Source organism: Triturus cristatus, chromosome 2_2 (genome assembly GCF_964204655.1).
Source record: "Triturus cristatus chromosome 2_2, aTriCri1.1, whole genome shotgun sequence".
NCBI lineage: Eukaryota > Metazoa > Chordata > Amphibia > Caudata > Salamandridae > Triturus > Triturus cristatus.
This window is the reverse complement of record NC_140582.1, coordinates 484,413,447-484,435,677: the sequence shown is the minus strand read 5'-3', so window position 1 is coordinate 484,435,677 and position 22,231 is coordinate 484,413,447.

The window sequence follows — 22,231 nt, the reverse complement described above, 5'->3', positions numbered from 1 at the left end:
AAAAATGTCATGCAGATTGTTTGCCTGTTTCTGAGCAGGCGGCCTATATTGATTAATACACGGGCTCATGGTAAATGCGGATTGAAAACAAAAGATAGGAACCAAATGTTAAAGTGTATGTTCGGCACAGCTCTTTGTGTCTAGCTTTAAATCCACAGCACAATATGCTTGGCGTCTTAGAGATACGAGCACCAGGGATGCGCTTCTGAGAGATATTTTACTTCCACTGCGGCAAGTCAAGAAGTTCAACATGCTGTGCCCTGAGACGTGCTCTGCCACGTTAAATTTCTTCTTTAATGGGCCTGCGCTTCCTAGATAAATTGCCCCCCTATTGGAGCAGACGGAAGCAATCAATCGCTTTAGAATTTTTTGAGGCATCCATTTCTTTGCTAATAATGTTTCCAGGGAACTGTATTATTTCTCAATGAATTTTTCATTAGAAGAGAATCCTTCTATCAGAACTGTCATTTCTGCCATCCACATCAAAACAGACAATTCATCAGCAAATTTAGCAATACCCAGTGTTATCACTGCTGATTCAACTGAAGAACAACAAAACGAGGGAAATAGCGGAGGATGCTGAACTCATTTTTCATCACTACTGGACCTGTTCTGCTACACTTTTGAACTGGAAAAGTTATCCAAAGAAAAATACCTAAGGCCCAATTCACACAAAACCACCATAAAGAATGTGTGGAAAATTGTATATTTTCCTCAATGTTGTTTTAAGTTTTTTCCAGTTCACAAACACTCCCAGAAGAAGGCATGGAAAGCTGTGCCAGGTGCACATTTCAAGGGGTGCTAATGGGGATGCCACGTCCCAGCTCCTTTGGGCTTTTTTCGCCCCTGCCCAAAAATTTAGATAGAGAAGATTTCAGCACAGGCGGTGGGGGGATGGAGTCCACTATGCAAATGCAAATTTTTTTCCCTAGGAAGAAAGCCCTTGCCCTACACGCCCACCACATGTGGGGGTGATCCATACCCCTTGATTGTGGGCATTCACAAATGTACAAAGTAAAACACACCTTATAAGGCCGACTTCACACCCCTCTTATGGGGGCAGATTTACAATAACTGGCACATCTCTGCATATTAGCAGAGCTGCACCAGTTATTTTGCGTCGCAGAAAAATAGCCTCGCTTCACCATGGATGCGCCGTATTTACAATGCAGCGCACCGTGGCGCGAGGATGAAAAGATGCGTAACGCATCTTCTGACATGAAGGCAGAGTATTGCTGGAGTCGTGTCGCAAGCACAACGCAACTCCAGCAATGGTTAGGAATGCCTATTCCTAACATGCTGTGTCACTCCTTACTCCTGCTTCAAGCAGGCGTAAGGTTTTGATGCAATGGCCTCGTAAAAGTGACTCAGTGAAATCTTGTAGATTTCACTGCGTTACTTTTACAAGGCTTTCCTACATCGGAACGCCCACCCTGCATACATTATACCTGACACAGGTATAATGAAGCGCAGGGCTTTACAATATGATGCATCTCACTAGATGCATCACATTGTAAATATGTTGCATAGTGGCGCATTGCTTGCGATGCCGCTGCGTCACAGTAGTGACGCAACGGTGTCGTAAAGATGTTGCAAGGGGCTTGTAAATCTGCCCCATAGTATTTAGTACTGAGGATTTTTCTGCACTTGTTGCAGAGATATCTGCAGTAGTACATTTATTTACACCTGCCTGGAATCCTTTTGTGAACTCCTGATATGTTTAAATTATGTATTTTCATGTAGAAACATGTATGTTCATGACAAAAAATACCTTTGAGCCCTATTCATGAAGATTTGCCTTAAAGAACTTTCTCTTGTAGTACACCTGACTTACTACTACATTTGAGGACTAAGACAGGTGCACTCCTGGTTTAGTTCTTAAGTTCAGGAGTAAGCGAGTAGTACAGTAAGAGTAGGTCATACCTACTCAAAACAAAATCTTTGTGAATAAGGCTCTTGGTAAGCAGTGCCATAGCGTTTAAGTGCTGTGTCTGGAAAAAAGAAAATTTGCAGACAGAGAAACGTACAGATTGCCAAAGATTGGTTTATGAGTAAGTATGACTTTTGTAGTTACGCCTGACTTACTCTTAGGAGTGTTCGTGACTTACTTCCGGTTTACTCATGGAATTCAAGACCTCTACAAGAGTAAAGCACTGCAAAATGTTTGTGACTTTAGCCCTTTGTCTTGTAAACAGTCTCCTTTTTTGGCTTCACCCTTTCATTAAGGGTCCAATTCCGAAGCATTTTTCTGTGAATAGGGTGAGGTTCTATTGAATTTACTGGAGTAGGTCAGCTTAACTCAATCGACAGCATAGCGGAACACTAGTGACAAATACTATTGGAAATATATGAAAAAATGTCCTTTCACCAACATCCAACATGAGCTAGAACATCAATAAAAGTCTTTGAGAATTACGATTTAGAACAAGCGGACTTGCTTTATGTACATAAACACCTTATAAGCTGTATGCAATAGCATATATGTATTGTATGAGTTATCCATCTGATCGTATTTTTATTTATTTGAATTGTGTGATTTTTCTTTTATTTTGTAAGCAAGCAATTTCTGATTTTCTATGATTTAATGAAAATAAAATGTGAAAAACAAAGGAAGCACGCACTGACAAAGCTAATGTTTCATGCATTGGCAAGTTTGTGCATTGGTTAGCATTTATAATTTATTATTGCAAGCAAGTAGCAAAAAACAAGGGAGAAGAAAGAAAAATAAATAAGGAGCCTGATTACGATGAAGGTGAGACCTACACCGACAGCCTGTAAGCATGTTTACTGCCTGCCGTATTACAATGATGGGCAGATGGTTGGCCGGCGGAAAGAACGACCATCATGCATCCGACAGGCTCAAGGAGCCCGTCAGTGCATCAGAGGCAGCCATAATCTCTGCAATGCCACTGTAGGGATTATGATGTCCCTCCCCGCTAGCCGTTTTATGGCGGTTTACCCGCCATAAAAAGGCTGGCGGAAAGGGACATTGGGGGCCTGTACAGGGCCCCCCTTCCCACTGGCCTTGGGTTTGGGGGGCACCTATGGTGACCCCCTATATATCCCTGCACCATGTGACAGGCACCTTATGGTGCCTGCTATGTAGTACAGGGATATGTGTCATGTCTATTTTTTGTACTGCTGTGTGTGCTGGCGCACGCAGCACCCGCCGCAATACAAAACATAGACATTGCGACCGCCTTGGAGGCAGTTGCGCTGTGATTTCAATGGCATGACCACCGACACCAAGTTGGGCAGCCCCGGCTCCGATATGATGGCGGTCGGACTTAAGTCCAATCGCCATCATAATGAGGCCAAATGTTACTGCCTAAAAGTGGTGGACAAATGCTTGCAATAACAATATCTTTTTTTTAAAAGACAAAGAAGCATTACATATTGTCTGAACAGAACAGTACAAGTGCTTTATATCAGACAGGTGTAAGAGATATGGAAAAATATGTTTCTTTTTTATTGGCATAAAGAAGTTACTGTAAGCTGAAGAACTAGTTGAAACACAAAAGGGTGGCTAAATAACATGGATAAAGAATGGGAAAAAAAAAACATTGTCAGGATACAATATTGGCCCACCCATAGCAGGCACTGAAATGCTCTTCTTTTTAAGTAGATGTGCACGCATTATTAGGAAAATGCTGTAATGCACAGTGAAAGAGAGCAAATGGCTGAAGCGATCAGGCTCATTGTCCCATGCTATTTGCTGTCCTGTGTGGATAAATGACAGGAGAAAAATATCAGTTGAGGAAGAGGGCTAAACCAAAGTCCATATTTTTATGTATATGTATTTTGTTTATTTCTGATTACATGAACTTAAAGTAGTTTCTAGGCCACACCTAAAAAAGGAAGCAGGGCAAATATTTCTTAATTGATACCCATCCTTAACATATAGCAGAAAAAATAAAGTATATTCCCTTTTATAATAGGTAGGCTTGCAGTCTGTTCCAAAAGGAGCAGTGATGCTCCTGCATTGTAATTTTTTTTCCAGTAAACCCATGTGCATGATGAGGTTTCCATACATATAGAGGCCTATATTAAAAACATGCAAACGAGAGTAACTCTGAGGTCTTTTGCTAATATTTCCATCTAAATAATGATGACATATCACATGAGAAGCCTTGCCAGTTGTCCAAATCACGTTTGCTCAATGAATGTCCATATTAGACTAGTAAAACATCTTCCTTGAAGCTTGCTTGTCTGGTACATCATTCTGTCACTGTTGATAAATCCACCAAAATTCACAGCCGGCAGTATTCAGCAGCCAATCTCCATAAGCAGACTGCTTCATTACATGGCAATTAAGACTACCTAGAAACTGACCCACATCCATTTTCTCGAACAAACATTCAATCTTTTCTGAAAGCCAGCATTTTCCCATCACATCCTGTATATATCCTGAAAGGGTTGGGACATTTCTTACACCCACTGTGTCATATTATGAGGAATATGCTTATCATACTAACCATTTTCACACTTGTTTGAAAAAAATGCACACTTCATCACACAAGTGTAAACACCAAAAGACCAATCAGCAACTTCCCAAAAGCACCTTATCATCAACAATCTCCTCAGCCACTAAATGCCAGATTCTGTCTTGGTCATTAAATGAATGTCATTATTCATACTGAGATCCATGGCCTTTGACACAGAAGGAGACATTCCCTTTCCAGTACTTTTAGAAGTATGCAAATCTAGCAAAACAGCTCTGATGTATTTAGAGTCTTGGATTTCTCCCTTGACTTATAGTTTCTGTGCCACTTATTAAGCACTTCAAACTGTGAACCTGTCTTTTTAACCACTACCAATGAACTTACCGAATCCCTTTACAATTTCTCTGTTTCTGATTCTTTTAATCATCTACATCACACCTATACCAATGCTGCACTTGGGGTCTCATTACGATATCGGGCAGAAAGCCTTCGCCAGACAGTCGGATTCTTCCTGACTGCGTCGGATTCACAGTCCGACCTTCCGATTATGATATACGCGATTGTAACGTGAACCGGCTAGTCATTCCGAATCGGCACAGACTGACTCGCAGAGTATTCCTGGAATTCGAAACCGCACAGTAACACCCTATAGACGGCGTTTCCGCCATCAGGATTACAATGTCAGTTTCCCAAAGCCAATCCGCGCCGGCCTTTCTGACATGGAAAGGCTGTCGGAAAGTGACTTTGGGGGCCCCTAGCACGGCCCCCTAGCTCCTGTGACCTACGGTTGGTACCTATGTGTAAAACCATACACTATGTGGCAGGAGAAAGTGTGCAGGGTTTACACACATTCCCTATAGGAGCCTGTGTTACAGCCTCTTCTCAGGCTAAACATGGGCCCCCATAGGAAACAATAGGGAATCCGACCGAACACTGTTCTGTCACATCGTATCCCGGCAGTCGGAACCGCCACCCACAAGTCGGTCAGTCCTGAATCCGAGATGGTATCGGGTGGAGGCTTTCTAATCGACATCATAATGAGACTCATAGTCTAGCCATTACTCACAACTTAAGCAGAGCAAAATCAAGTCAGGTGAAACTTGCTGCCATCAGGAAGTCTGGTTTGATGGAGATGGAACAGTAAGTCAAAGCTTATTTGTATTACTCTCATGCTTTCACAACCATAATGTTAGTCATTCAAGAATAGATGCATACCAATGGCACTTTAAGTTATTCTACTCTCTCTTTATTAGAATTGCTGATCTCAGAGATTTCCCCGCAAGAGGTGCTGTAGAGTGTATGTATGAAACAACATAATAGTTAAAAAAAAAGTTCATGGATTAAAAGTATAGGGGTCAATTAGCAAGGAATAGTCTGAAAATAAGATATCAATGAATTGTTGACATACACCTATGATTTTCCGAACAAGACTTATAAGGTTCCTCACAATAGTTACTAACCCTTTTGATTCTTAGATATATTTTCCCAGCTATATCCTTGATATTCAATGGTATGGATTAATGTATATTGATGGGTTCATATCCGATTCAGAGACCATTCTGGGAATCTTCCAAATTTGTCTTTGTGCATATCATAGATACAGCAGTGGATGCAGCAAAACTTTTTTTGCTTGATTGGGGAAATAAATTAATTCCTGATCAATGGCTAGTTGGAACACCTTTCCCCCTCATTATCCCCTATCCAAAGTATATAGCTCCTACTCTATTAATTACAGGGAAAATTCATAACTTTCTTTAAAGAAGAAGTCCTATTTTATCACCCAAGTAAATACATTCTTTAAATCAGCATTTTGCCATGGAAGAACTAAGGCTTTGATTACAAGTGCCTCTGTAAGTTTTGACAACTGTGCAAACCTCTGTTTACACAGTTCTCATAATTATGTTGCTAGATAAAATCCAGCAGTTGGATGTTTCCTCAGATAAATTTGAGTTGGTCAATCACACTGAAATTATCAGTTTGAAAAAGCCTTGGTAAATACCGGGATAAGCCGATTATGGTGCAGAAAGCACCAACGCATGCATGTTATGCCCCATTTCCGCAAGGCTTATAGTTGGTGTTATTTATTACATTCAATAAATATTAGTCCCAAGCGTATCAATACCAGAGCAGTAAATAATGCACAAATAAGGAAGAACTCAATATCAAAACCTATGTGCCCAGCTACATCTACACCCTATAACTGTTTTTTCTAAGTGATTGTATCCCATCTGGATTATTGGAATAGTCTGTACAAAGGATTCCTGAAAAATATCACTACCAAAACTTCAAAGGATGTAAATCTGTGGCAGTTTATACTGTTTGTCTGACAAGCTAAGTCCACAGCATGCCTGCACACAGGTCCTTCCATTTGCACCTAAAAAAAGACAGAAATCCATCCAGAATACTATAAAACGTCGCTACAATGATGTTTTGCTAAACTGTGTGTTCCTTATTAGCCACCCAGCAATCCACTTTCAGTTGGTGATTGGACAACATTCTGAATTTTTAATATTGTGATACCTAAATATAGTGATATTGTTAGTACAAAATATCATGGTCAAGAATATTTATTTTGGTTGTATAATATTATTTGATAGAATATTGCCTATTTAATTTTTGGTACTTAGATATAGTACATATATGTTTTTTTTATCAATTACATCTATATTAGTAAATATATTAGGTTTAGTTGTTAATATTGTTAGGATAAATATATATTTTTTAAGTATAGTTTGCAATTTAAATTGTGCATTTTTTTAATTAGGTTTACAACTTATAATGTAGTAGCGGGTTCTTGGGTGTGTAGAGGAATAGGGTGGGAAAATAAATACATTGAAATTAATTTAAACTTGTAAATTAAATATTTAATTGATTGTTAATTGTGTAAATTGTTTAACAGCTGTTCTTGATACTATGTTTAATCGGTTATTTTTCATGTATACTAAAATGTTTATATTTGTGTTAGTAATTTATTTTGTAGTAGAGGGCTGTTGGTTGTGTAGAAGACTAGAGTGTGAATTTAGGGTCCGATTACAATGACGGTGAGACCGCCACCGACAGCCTGTCGGTAGCAGTCTCACCACCATCGTTTGCATGTTTTCTGCCTGCCATATTATAATGGCGGGCAGAAAGCGGGCAGTTGGAAACCCCGACCACCACAAATTTGATGGGCTCCTTGAGCCCGCCAGTGCGGTGGAGGGCCACGCATTCCCTACAATGGTGGCGGGGCCTACCAGGCACCGCCGTAGGGATTAAGATGTCCCTATCCCCGACTGTTCATGGCGGTTAACCTGCCATGAACAGGCAGGTGGAAAGGGACTTTGGGGGGCTGTAGCGGGCACCCCTTCCACCCTGGCCCCAAGCTGTGGGCACTGGGGGGCACCTATGGTGCATCCATACAGATCTCCGCAACATAGTGCAGCGATATGTACGCTGTCCCTTTTTTGGATTGCAACGGCTGCTGCAGCTAGCAGCACCAGTTGCAATGCAAAATATAGGCATTGTGACCGCTGTGGTGGTGGTCGCATCCTAATACCTAGCGGGACTGTCAGCAACCTGTCGGGCGGTCCCGTCTACGACAGGATGGTGGGCATACAAAAGTTCGCCCACCATCCTAATCGGGCCCTTAATTACATTACAAATAATTTCATACTATTGTTAATTCATTTTCATTGTTATTTAAATAAGTAATTGATTACTATATGAAAACTGATTGATCTTTTTAATAGCTGTGTTAATTTTTGTTTAATTTCACAATACACTTAAATGTTTATATTTTTTTTACTGATTTATATTATAGTAGCCATTTGTTAGTTTTGTAGGGATATCGGGTGGTAATTTAAATAAATTGTATCTAATTTTTTATCAATGTTGATTAATTTTTAACTAATCATTCTTTTTTTGATTTACATCATATTTATGTTTGATATTTTTGTCAGTAATTTAAACTTTTGTAGCAGGTTGTAGGTTTTGTCAGGGAATAGGGTGGAAATGTATTGTAATTTATAAAATGAATTGCTAACATTTCATTGAAAATTATTGATGTATCTTTTTTAAAGGTAACATTTTATGTATAGTATTTGTTTTATGCATCACGTTATTGTTACCTGTTTTGAACAATAATGATTGTAAAATGTATTTTAAATGTATTATTTTTAAAAGCTTTTTAGTTGTCTAAGTAATATTTGTAATTATATTTTGGCGTTTTCATTATATAACTGATAGATTTTGGTGTTAACCGTTTTGTGCAGGTATGGAAATGAATCTTATTTAAAATGTATTTTCCAATTGAGCACAACTGTGCTCACCCAGTGATATGTATAACAAATTTAATAAGGTAAATTGTTTCGTGCAAGTTACCTTACATTATTCTCTCTCAATGTAAATGTTGTCATAATTATTGCACATTTGAATATGTAAAAATAATTAAATCAACTCGATATTGCAGTTAGGTGATTTATCATTCCAATATGGTGACTATCAAATCGGTCATCCAAGCTGTTTACTTTCAAAATGAAGTGGGGTGCTTAGTCATTATGTTTGCACGGTTATGTGTTGTAAGATTGATTATGGGAGGATAGTTAAGTGAAGAACCATGGTTTTATGTATTTGAAATTTTCTTTTTTGATTTGACTTTATCATGGAATACAGTCTTTTCTTTCGGTTTATTATAATACACCTGATGCATGATTTAAACACTAGACAAATGCTCTTGGAGCAGAAATGCTTCCTCATATTAACTTTTTGTAAATAAAGCCTTCTTGCTTCATGGTTCAGAAATCAGTGATGTCATCAGTTTTGTCCTTTGAGATGCTAACAGTGTTGTCATAAAAGATGTCCTAAAACATATCATGACTGATGTCATATGTGAGGTCATAAGCAGTGCATGGCGAGTACGCACATTATAGTTAGTGCTGATAACTATACCTGGTCAATTTCTGTTTTTTTTTGTTGTTCAAAATGGTAATGTTGTCACTGACAAATTCACCTAACTATAACGTTACTTCAACCTTTGTTTTTTTTCAGTGAATTTCTAGGGATTTTTTAAATGTAAAATAATAGAGTCAACCTACTCTGCTCAAAGTCTTCGGCCGTGGGCAGTGGGGGTTAGCTATTGGGCCTGGCCCTGAGAATCCTTCACCCAGGTCTATTTTTTTAATTAAATAGGAGGGGCCACGCAGTCCCCCACCCTGAGCAGTTATCAGCCCAGGCGACCTCATTCTGTGGAGCCACTTATTGAATAAAGGGAAGGGGGACCATGTGGCCCCATCCCCAAGCATTGCTAGGCTATGGGGACCCCATCCCCAAAGGCCACTCTTTTATCCCCATCCCCATTGGACCGGCATACTTTTTTTGGGAGAGGAGGCACATGTCCCCCCTGCCCGGCTCAATTTTTGCCCAGGGACCCCATCCCCATGGTCCAGTGTGCCTGTTTGGGGAGGAGGGTAATTGACTCCCCTCCCCAGACCAATTTAATCACTAGGGACCCCTTGCCCTGGGGATCAGTGTGCTTGTTTGGGGAGAAGGGCCCGCGTTCCCCCTCCCAGAAGATTTTGGCCCTGGGGACCCCATTCCCAGCGGCCTGCCAACATTTTTATGTGGAGGGAAGCATGTGGCCCTCCTCCCCAGGCCGATTTAAGACTTAGTGACCTCATCCCCAGAGGCCTGGTACAATTGCTATCATGAGGGGGCATGCATCTTCCCTCCCCGGCTAATTTTGGACCTGGGGACCCCATCCCCTGATGCCCTGCACCATTTTGAAAGGGGAGTGAGTACACAGCTTCTCTCCCCAGGTGGGTGCCCTTGTGCCCACCCAGGGTTCCAACAACACAGTCTCTGGGGATTTCAGGGGGAGCCCCAAGGCCCCCATGGCCCCCGACGGCTCCCCGCATCCAATGGGAGGCAGCATTACTCCTGCAGGCAGGGAAACAGATCTAAATGCTCCTACCAAGCAAGAGCAAACACAGGTTTCGCTGCCTGCACCACTATGGGCAGGAAATCGATATGTCTCTGGGAATTGGCTTCTTGGGACATAGACTGTGAGCTGACCCCAGAAGACTGGCTCAGGGAAGGGGGCAGTGGGCCGCCCTTAAAGGAATCGTCCCTGGGGGTGGGATCCCCAGAGAATTTTCATGCTCTGGAAGGGTGACCGTGCCCCTCGCCGCAAGAATTTATGTTGGCCCTGGTTTTGGGCTTGCCAGGGCTTTTGAGGCACTGCCCCCTCCCATAGAAACTATATTCGGCCCTGGCACTTCAGGGCCTTTTGAGGGTCAGGGAAGAAGGCTGCGCGGCCCTCTCTCTAAACAAAGTTGCTTTTGGCCCTGGGGCTGGGCTCTTCGGGTCCTCTGGAAGCTTGGGGAGAAGGGGCCTTGAAGCCCTCCACTTTATGAACTCAAGTTTACGTTCCCCAGGGCTTATAATAAATAAAGGTAGGCTGGCCGCCATTTAAAAACATATTTTTTCGATCCCATGAGACTCTTGCAGGATCGTGGCATTTTTTTCTTTTTTAACCCCAGGGGAGGTCCCTCTAGGTCCCCCCCCATTGAGGCTTGGGGGTCAGGTAATACCAACCAAGCCCCCATATATTATTTCTTTTTTAGTACTTCTGGGCAGGGGACTAAATCCCTGAGTCCTGTTATGGCTGCCAGGCACATTTTTCTCATGTTGCTGGCAGCAAATCACAGCCAAGGGAGCAAGATGGCTAAGGGGAAATAAAGCTCGCTGGGCCAATCAGAATGCTCTATGTTTAAATTGGCGCTCCTGCTGGAGTCTCAGAGACTCTTGTGAGCCCAAGAGCCCAACATTTGTTTTTAACCCTTAATTTTCCAAAAACTTCTGAACATACATACACCAAATCACACACAGCACCATCTGCGGACCAAGATCTAGCGTCCTGCCCAATCCTGTATAATTCTGATTAGCAGTTTTTGCTGTTGGCCCTGGGTTTGGGCTACCCAGGCTTTTGAGGCACTGCCTCCACCCAAAGAAACTATATTCGGCCCTGGCGGTGAGCACTCCTGGGCCTCTTGAGGGCCAGGGAAGTGAACCGTGCTGCCCTCTCTCCATACAAAGTTGCTTTTGGCCCTAGGGTTGGGCTCTCTGGGACCTCTGGAAGCTTGGGGAGAAGGGGCCTTGCATCCCTCCCCTTTATGTACTCAAGTTTAGGTTCCCCAGAGCTTATGATAAATAAAGGTAGGGTGGCCGCCATTTAAAAAAAAAAAACGATCCTATGAGACTCTTGCAGGATCATAGCATTTTTTTTCTTTTTGTCCCCTAGGTCCCCCCCCCCATTGAGGACTGGGGGACAGGTGATACCAACCCAGCCCCCATATATCATTTCTTTTTTAGTACTTCTGGGCAGGGGACTAAATCCCTGAGTCTTGTTATGGCTGCTAGGCACATTTTTCTCATGTTGCTGGCAGCAAATCACAGCATTCACTCTAGCGGAAGTCTGACTTCCAAGGGAGCAAGATGGCTAAGGGGAAATAAAGCTCGCTGGGCCAATCAGAATGCTCTATTTTTAAATTGGTGCTCCTGCTGGAGTCTCAGAGACTCTTGTGAGCCCAAAAGCCAAATATTTTTTTTTGTAACCCTTAATTTTTCAAAAACTTCTGAACAGACATTCACCAAATCACACACAGCACCATCTGCGGACCAAGATCTAGCGTCTTGCCCAATGCTGTGTAATTCTGCTCGGCGGTTTTTGCTGTAGCCTTGCCTAAAGAAGTTTATATAAAATGCAATGTTGATTTTGCTCTTTGAGACCCCCTTTTTCTAACCCCTGCTTGACGGATCACCCTGAGCCTTTTCAGGAAGGTAGTGAGGTGAATGAACTTTTCTGAGGGAAGTTTTTGTGAAGATTTGTTAAACAGTGCCAAAGTTATTAGCAAACCAACAAACGCTCTTTCTATGGAAGTGCAGACCTAACTATAACTAGCTAATGGCGAGCTCCACTAGGTAATTCAGTCTTATATTTATTTTGTATATTTAATTTAAATTGGTAAATAAACGTATTTTTACATGCTTGCGGTAATAATTATAACTAGTTATATATTTTTATTGGCTTTATGTATTTTTTAAATGTTAACTTCATTTTACTATTAGTATTTTATTTAAATGTATTTGAAAAATTATATATGAATATATTCATATATATTATTATAAAGCATAGGATGACAATATTAAGGTAAGCAGTATTTTAACAGGATATTTAGGTGCCTCAATAATTGTGTGCACAATATTTTGTCGTGCAACTCTTTCAGTCAACCTCAACTTACTTTCTTTTCAATAGACTATGACCCCGAAATTCATCTGAAGATCTCATGCTCAGGCTTCTTCACCGAAGAGCTGGCCTTCTCCAGGACTGGGATCCCTAGTATCCTACCTCACTGGCTAATCATCTTCACTCACTAACAGTATGCATCCATACAATACCCAGCTTGGAAAGTCAGCTGGAAAATGAAGGTCCTGTATTAGCTAAACATTGTTCAAAATGAAATCGAATCACACATGTCAAGGGAGACAAAGCAAGACATAAAACAAATCAAGACAAGAAAGTTCTTCTTGTTGCATGTGCGGCACATCTACATGAAATGCACACAAGTAGTTCTACTAACCCAACTTTAACCCAATAGCATCTTAATTATCATTTAAGAAATAGAACACTTTGAACAAGGAAGAGGTCAAAATGCTGATATTAAAGCTGCAAAAATTCAAAGCAAACAACCAACCAGTGCAACTACGCCATCAACAGAAAACATTTCTAGACAACACTTGTTAACCATAAAAGTGATAAAGACATCCCTTTAAAGCAATCTAAGCAATCTATCTGGCCCCTTACAGCATGTCCTCATTACACTCCTACAAAAGAAACCATTTGCAAATCCTAAGACATTGTACGACTATTGACCAATTGATAGCCTCCTATATCCTAGCAGAAGACAGCTATTGCATAGTAAGGCTATAGGCCCATTAGAGAAATTAAAATGGGAAATCAGGTCAGAAAGGATCTTCCTGCTATAAGGGAAAACTCGTCATCCCTGCGATGGAAACAGGAACATATTATGGTGCACTTCACAACGTGCATTGTTAAAAGCTAAATCTTCAGCCAACTGGAAAAGAACAAAATAAGTAGCAATGAGCTAAGATGCAATACACCACTGGGTGCATGTAATAGCCTTAACTTGACAGACTCACTATGGAGTAATGCAAAATAAAATCCGATACATGTGAAAATGGAAGGAATCTTATGCATGGAATATATACCAACTCATTTGAAAAACGTTAAGGAATATTAAGCATGAAATATATACATTTCAGAGGAGCAAATGTTTTATTCTTCAGAATGCAAATGTAACTACTGAAATTAACCATTACGACCAGAAATTACAGCGTTAGTTTGAAAGTGGAAGTGAGAATGTCAGCTTATGGCACAAGAAACAAGAAGGAAACATAGGAGAAGGATGGGGTGAAGTGTAGAGAGGAATGTAAGTATCAGAGATCAAAATAACAAAGCTGGCTAGTGCGAGATTAAACGCGCCTTTGGAGAATATAGAGTTGAAGGCCTTTCTTGAACATCATTAGAGTCTTAGTAGTACATAGAGTTGGTAGGAGGGAGGTGCAGATTCTAATCGCACTGTCAGAGAAGGTCTGGACCAATATTTGCCCTTGTTTGAAAGCTGGAAGTGCGACTAAAAGCATTGTTAAACTGAGCAAAGAATGCTGGTGCGAAACTCCTATAAAACTTAGCTTGTTAGTTAGATAGCGAGGAGTGGCTGAGTAAATAACCTCAGGGCATATTATCAAGGGTGTTATCGCCGCGTTAGCGTCACTTTTTCGCAATAAAGCGGCGATCATTTTTTCGCCCTATCAACAAGTCGTCGCTAACCCCCTTTAGAGCCAGTTTCCCGGCGATAGCAACTAGAATTTTTATCGCCGTGCATGTCAGCGAGATTTATCGCGAATGATATGCAAAGTAGGCGTTCCTGACTAAAAGTTCACGAAAAAAGTCGGTAACACAGATTCGCACTATCATCAATGATATCGCTGACCCGCTTAGCTACAAAAACAGTCACGCTAACTCCTGTTAACTCCAGTTATTACCACCTGATACAAACCTGACTTACAATGGAGATAAGTGGGTGTATATAAGGGAGACTAGGCCAAAGCCCCCTCAGAGAAGTCGCAGAAGCCATGGAGGTAGTCATCATGCATATTGGAGTCCCGTCAAGGCAACAACAACCACCGCCAATGCCACCCCCCCAGGACCACCACCACTGATGCAGCGACGAAGAAGACAGCGGGCACTACGCAGACGTGTCAGCCTCGCTGACTTAATGGCACAGGAAGTCATAGCCCACTACAGGCTCAAAAGGACATCCATCCAGCATATCCTGACCCTGATAGCTCACAGGCTGACGCCTCCAACACAGCGGAGAACCAACATCCCTCCGCAGACAAAACTGCTTGCTGTGCTGCACTTTTTGGCCTCTGGGACATTTCAACCAACAACATCCAGAGTTGGTGGAGTATCACAGGCAGCCTTCTCAGGCTTCCTCCCCACTGTCTTGGATAGCATACTCAGCCTGATACCCCAGCACCTTCACTTCCCCAACACTGTGCAGGAGCATATTGCCATCAAGCAAGGATTCTATGCCATCGCTGGCTTCCCGCAGGTGTTGGGTGCAATTGACTGCACACATGTAAAATGTGTGCCCCCTGCGGACAGTGCACACATATACCGCAACAGAAAGCACACGTATTCAATGAATGTGCAGGCAATAGTGGACCTGTTCACAAATGTCATTGCCAAATTTTCAAGGAGTGTGCATGATGCATTAATCTTCCGACACTGCCTCATAAACCAGCGCTTCCAGAATCGCACATATGGAAATTCATTGCTTGTGGTAAGTACCAACTGAACACACCACATGCACAAAACCCACAATCATGTTGTCCCATCATGAGGGAGGATGCAAATACATTGCCTAGGCACCGATAGGGGGGCAGCAAAAGATATGGGCACATCACATGGTGTCACATGCTGATGTATTGTGTACAAGGATGAGGTCTACAGGTCCCACTGCATAGCGTAACCCCCAGCTTCTGAACATCTATGTTGTAAATTAAAGTCATCCTCACTGGTATCCCAGTCCGGTGTGTGGTTGTATTGTCAAGGAAGATGATAATGTTGCTGTCCTTGTTGCTGGTGACCTATAATGGTTGACTCAATGTCGCATAAGTACTCACACATGTTCAATCAGTGTGTTAAGTCAGAGCTTTGTTGTGACTAAGGTTGTAACAATGCACGTTGAATATCGGAGTTGCATTCTGTGGCAAATGTGTATGCGCAGGTGGAAACATCTGTCCTGAAATCACTATCTAGTGCCATTGGTGTTGACTGCAGTGTTGTGGGTGCTGCTGTTGATGGTGGTGTGCAGCATCTCCCCTCTGACTCAGCTACACATATTTCTCACTGTCCCATCTGTGATATGGTGTGTTATGTGGTTGCCCGATGAGTAAGTGGATGTGTATTTGGACACTACATGTGTGTTGAATTTGATGTGCCAAGTGCAAATCAATTACAAATGCCAAGAAGTGTGCAAATGTGTGCCCTGCCATGTGTATAAGTGTGGTGAAGTGTGTGGACAGTCTGCTCCTGTCAAATAATCCACAGAGTGTAATAGATTTTGCGTAGGCGTGGTATGTGAGTTAGAGGACAATGCTTGTGACTGAGGACGCAGTACAGTAAGTTTACGTCGTGTCTTGTGATGTTGTTGATGGTGTGTGCAAACCGTCACTGCCCTCAGTGGTCCCTGCAGGTGAGGGGGCTGCTGTCTGCTGCTATGTTTTAGCTCTGGACATTCAATTGCATGGGTTGTGTGGTGTCACAGGTCTGCCGTGAGCAGGAGACGCAGATCTGAATGTGAGCTGTGTCAGGCGTGGCCTATGTCATTTGAACATTTACATGGAGTTGACTGTGAGGAGTGCGGATCAGTGCCATCGCTAGATGTTAGGAGAGCCAGTGTGCCTGCTGGTGTCTGTGTCATTTGTGCAGGTCTCATACACATTTGATAGTTGTATTGACTCTGATGCAACCGCGCAGCACAAACTAGCAAAATGGCTGTGTGGGGTATCAACACTGAGGCAATGTACTCAGCATTGATGCTGCTAAATAGACAGAAGCAACCCATGTCTAACCTAAATCTAAAAATAGCAATACACAAAACTGTCAACACTGCCAACACAGCATGCATAATGAATCATGGACACATCTCCCTATTACATGTTACTGGTGATCAAGGATATGCACTCTGCCCGAGGATGATGACACCCATACGAAACCCCACCACTCAGGCACAGAGGCACAGAGGCAGTACAATGCTGCCCATAAACGCATAAGTTGCATTGTGGAGCGCACATTTGGCGTGCTTAAGTCACGTTTCCGTTGCTTGGATATCACATGTGGCAGCCTGCTGTACAGCCCAGAAATGGTAAATAAAATCATACTATCATGTTGTGTATTGCAAAACATTTGTGTGCACACGAATGCCCCCTGGATCCAAGTGCCTGCAGCACCGTACGATGACCAGGATGATGAGGAAGATCAGCGAGGTGGACCACATCCCACAGCCACTGCTGCAGGAATTGCCCGAAGGGATAGGATAATAAACAATTACTTCACTTGAGCACATCACATTGTGACTGACAGAAATAAAGACATGTATGTGGAAAATTACCACAACTGTTTGTGACAATAAACAAACTCAATACACATACCCTGTCTGCAAATTACTCTCCTGCATAAGTATATCACTATGAAATGTTACCATTGCACAATAATTGCAAGCAAGATCACAAATTAATCACAGTAAATTCATGGTGTGTATGTCCCCTCATGACAGAGATGGTATAGTGCAACTGTATGGGGTTGTAAGTGGAAAATAATGACTTTGAATGTTTAGTCTGTGTGAAATGTAACTGTTCAGGTCATGAAATGTGGGTCAAACCTGAAGACTGGGTGTGAAATGGGGGTCGTATCTGAAGACTGGGTATGAAATGGGGGTCATATCTGAAGACGGGGGTGAAATGGGGGTCATATATGAAAACTGGGTGTGAAATGGAGGTCATATATGAAAACTGGGTGTGAATTGGGGGTTATATATGAAGACTGGGTGTGGAATGAGGTCATATATGAAGACTGGGTGTGAAATGGGGGTCATATATGAAAACTGGGTGTGAAATGTGGGTCATATATGAAGACTGGGGGTGAAATGGGGGTCAATTATGAAAATATGTCTCAGCTTGCAGCCAATACCTTGAATGAGCCACCAGCAGAGCTCACATGCACACCATCCCTGAACCCCTTCATGAAGCCTGTCAAGACCTGTCTCTTCTTTGAAGAAATCTGCATATCGGTAGTATGACCCAACAGACCAGAAGAACTATCAGACCATCTCCCTCCTCCCCAGGACGGACAAAGTCACAGAGAGACTCATTAACACCCAGCTGACTGCCTCCATTGAAGAGAAATCCATCATGGACCACTCCCAGTCTGGGTGTGGCACCAAGCACAGCACTAAGACCGCTCACCTTGCTGCCAACAACGACATACACATGCCACTTGACCAGGTTCACATTGCGGCCCACATCCTACTACACCTCTACGCAGCCTTCAACACCGTCTCACACCGCCCCCCAGCCGCCAGACCCAATGACCCAGGGATACCAGGAAACACCCTCTCCTGGATCCACTCCTTCCTCTCCGCAACAACTAAAATGGATCAGACTCCCTCCCTCCATCTCCGAACCCACAGACACCAACTGCGGAGTACCCCAAGGAACGTCACTAAGGCCCCATGCTTTTCAACATATACATGATCCCCCTCAACGCCATTGTCAGACAGCACGGGCTTAGCATATCATCCCATGCAGACAACACACAGCTCATCCTCTCCCTCACAAAGAACGCTGAAGACACAAAACCCTTCTCCCAGGAATGAATGTCGGAACTTGCAGATTGGATGCCAAACATCGGTATATAGCTAAACTCCGAGAAGACTGACCTCCTCATCCTCAGGCCATCCACATCCGCATGGGACAACCCCTGGTGGCTCTCTGTCCTTGTGAGTCTGCTCTCACTGACAGACCACGCACGCAACCTCGGCATCATGCTCGAATTCTCCATCATCATGACCTGCCAGAGAAACTCCATTGCCTTCACCAGCTACAACTGCCTACTGATCGAACGCAATACATTCAAATGGATAACCCCTGAATGCATCCAAAATTTTACCAACGCACTCATCACCAGCAGACTGGACTACGGCAACGCCCTCAACGCAGGGATCAACAAAACGCAACTACACAAGCTCAAAAACATCCAGAAGGCTGCAGACAGACCCGTCCTCCGAACCCCACGTCACATGAGCCAACACATACAAAACCTCCACTGGCTCACCGTCAAGAAGAAAGTAAACGTGAAACTACTCACACACGCCTACAAATCACTCCACATCATCGGACCCAAATACATCAATGGGAGAGTCACCCTCAACATCCCCAAGAGGAACTGCTGCTCCGCCAACCTTGCCCTCGCAGACTCTCCATGGATCCGCAAATCATGAGCGGGAGGTAGGGCATTCACCTACATCGCCGGCAAAGCCGTGAACGAGATGACAGACAACATCAAAGGCTCTCCCACCCTGCACGCTTATAGGCGGAACCACAACACATGGCAATTTGCCTGAGACGGCGCTGCACTCACTCCCCCCAGCACCTTGTGAGCCTCACGGGAGAGTAGCGCACATCATGCCCCCCTTATTGTCTGATTGATCAGAGCACATAGTCATCTCCTACAGACCACCACAGGTGAGTAGTGCCCTTACAATTCACATCAATTTTGGAAAGAATGTCTAAGAAAATTGCTATTGAGGTGGTGATGAGTCATGTTACATGCAATTTAGGCTGTCAACTGTCTTTAAATATAAAATGTAGGCTGAGTTCATTGTGCTAAACAATCTTTCCATTGTATAATTGTGCTTAGAGAAGAAATTAGCTCTGACTGTCCCTCTGTCTTTGAAATTGGTATTTGTGTGAAATCCTCACGCCAATGCGTTTTTATTTAGTCCGCTGGACACACTCACTGTACAATACAGTATCAGCCTGAGGACATTAGCAGCATATTTGCGTGCAGATTTTTGTCGCATACATAAAAATGGGCCGCAAACACACAGGAAGTGATGTATGAATGCTTCCTGTCTCCCAGAGGAGTAGTTTTAACTTTCACTTTCTCTTTTGAACACATTGCTGGTGATTGATCTGAGTGAAGGAGGTGTGTGGTGGTTTGTGGTGTTGGCCTGAGAATTTGAGAGTGTTGCTGTGTCCTGTGTCCTGTAAAAAGTGTCTGTTAATTTAGTTTTAATTGTTTTAAATTGTTTAAGTGTGTACTGTCCTCAGTCTTGTTGTGTTTGTGTTGGGGTGTTTAACTTTAGTGTTTTTAAAGGGTTATCATTTGTTTGGCTTGTGTGGTTACTCGGGCATAGGGAGATGCCGGGTGTGGGCAGGTCAGGAAGGATGTTAGAGGGGGCAGTGGGGGGCTTCCCTCGGATAGTAAAGTTTCACCTGCCTTTGATGTTGGAGAGGGGAGGACGTATCCTGCAAGGCTACAACGTTACAGTGCGTAAGCTGCGGTGGGAGCGTGTGCGTGCGCAGATGCTCCGGTGCTTTGGAGTTGACCATACCGTGCACCAGTGGAAGCACTGCGGGCAGGACATGCTGGCACGTGAGGCCGACATCCTGGATTTCACCGGAGTCATGCCTAGCATACAGGGTGGTGAGTACAAAGCCTATTTTTTTCCATGACTAATGTTACATACATAAATAAGTGACTTGTGGGACAAGAAGGTATGATGTCATAATGCTGTCTCAATACTGTGACACTGCTACAACGTGGTTAATACAATGCAAGTTGGCAAAAACACTTGCGCCTGATGCACTGGACTTTGGATTTGTATGACTTAGTCTTCACACTACAGTGTGTGCAACAGTAGCAAATGTGTTGGAATAGTCAACCCTGATATCCCTTATTGTAGAGCGCCATCCAGTGCAAGTTGCAGTGACGAGTTGCGTTGTAATGACCGCGTACAAAAAGTCTGCCGCTTTAAAGACCACATTGAAACGGAGGTCTCCCGTGTGACCCATCCAATCTTTCACATGCTTATTGTGAGCGTCTACCCAGCAGTAAGGGTCGCAAGGCATGGGGGTGTTTGCATGTTGAAGTACATCAAAGAGCCATGTTCAGAGTTTTCGTATAAAATGGTGAGCAACGTTGTCTGTCGAAGGTGGAGCAGAAGGCTGGCACAGGCTATGTGTGTGAGGTAGGAAAAGGAGCAGACTCACGATCAGGTCTCTCTGGTGCGGGGGAACCAGGTGTAGGATAGCTGGTCGGATCGTAGGGTCCTTTGATGTGTGTGGAAAGTGATTCGGACTTTAAGGTATGTAAGTGTTGTGGAGGGCTGTGTGAGTGTGGGTGAACATCTTGAAGGTGACTCTATCTTCGATGGGGAGAAAGTGGAGTGTGCTCAGTTGGTGGGAGATGTGTCAGTGCCTTGACAGTGTGAGGATCAGTCTTGTGGTGGCATTTTGGATGTCCTGTCGCTTGCAGATGTCATTTGTGTTTAATCTAGCATGGTGTGTGGTGCCGTAGTTGGGTAAGCTGTTGACCAGGGCATGAGTGACTGTCTATCTGTGTTGTAGTGGGATTCATTTGATGGTCTGACATAGGAGGCAGAGTGTGTGGAAGCAGGAGGAGGAGACGGGGTAGATCTCGCGTTGATTTTGAGCTCTGAGTCCATGATGGTTCCCAGGTCGAGTGCATTGTCCATGGTGGTGGGTGGGTTTCAAATGGCGTGAGGGCACCAGGTGTAAATCCATGCATAGGTGTTTTGGAGCCTGATGGGTACTTACGTATAGTTGTTGTTTAGTTGTAGGCAGCTGTTTGGCATCCATTTTGGGAGGGCTTCCATGCATTCTCAATAGTTCAGTATGGCGGTGTTGTGTTAGTTGGATGTGTAGAGGAGGAGTTGTTTGTCGCTTGTGTATGATACAATGTTGAGTCCATAGGGCATGACAATTGGGGCAGGCGGAGCCATGTAGATGTTGAAGAGCATAGGGCTGAGTGAGGATCCCTGGTGGACTCCGCAGGTGGTTGGTGTAGGGTCCGAGAAGAAAGGGGGAAGTCTATGGTGTTGTCGCTGTTGGAAATGCATCTGTGCATGTTTTGTGATGCGGTGTAGTGCTACTAGTTTTCCACAATGGTTGGGGTGGAATTGCAGAGTGATGAGTTTAGCTGTTCTGCGTTGATTCCGGTGCAGTTTCTTCGTGGGAGTAGGTGCTGGTTCCTGTGGATGTTGACTGTTTGGAAGGTGAAGTGGACACATCGATGGTCAGTCCATGGAATTTTGGTGGCGTGGCTGAAGCTGATTGTGTATCCTGTTGTGAAGAGTGGCTCAAGGGTGGGTCCCGATGAGTGTGTGTGATTAGTCACGATCTAGCAGAGTACAATGCTGTGTAGGTTGTCCAGGAGGACTGTGGTGCTGGTGTACAGTTGTTTGTTGAGGTGGAATTTGAGGTTTCTCAGTGGGTTGTAGTTGGTTGATGCAATGGCATGCGGGGAGATGATGTCGGTGATGGAGTTGGCAAGAGGCCCGCGGGGGCAGCAGCGTTGGCCGAGAAATGTGCGTGAAAGGAAGAAAATAAGTTTGTAAGGAAAAAAAGAGTGAGTAGCAGAA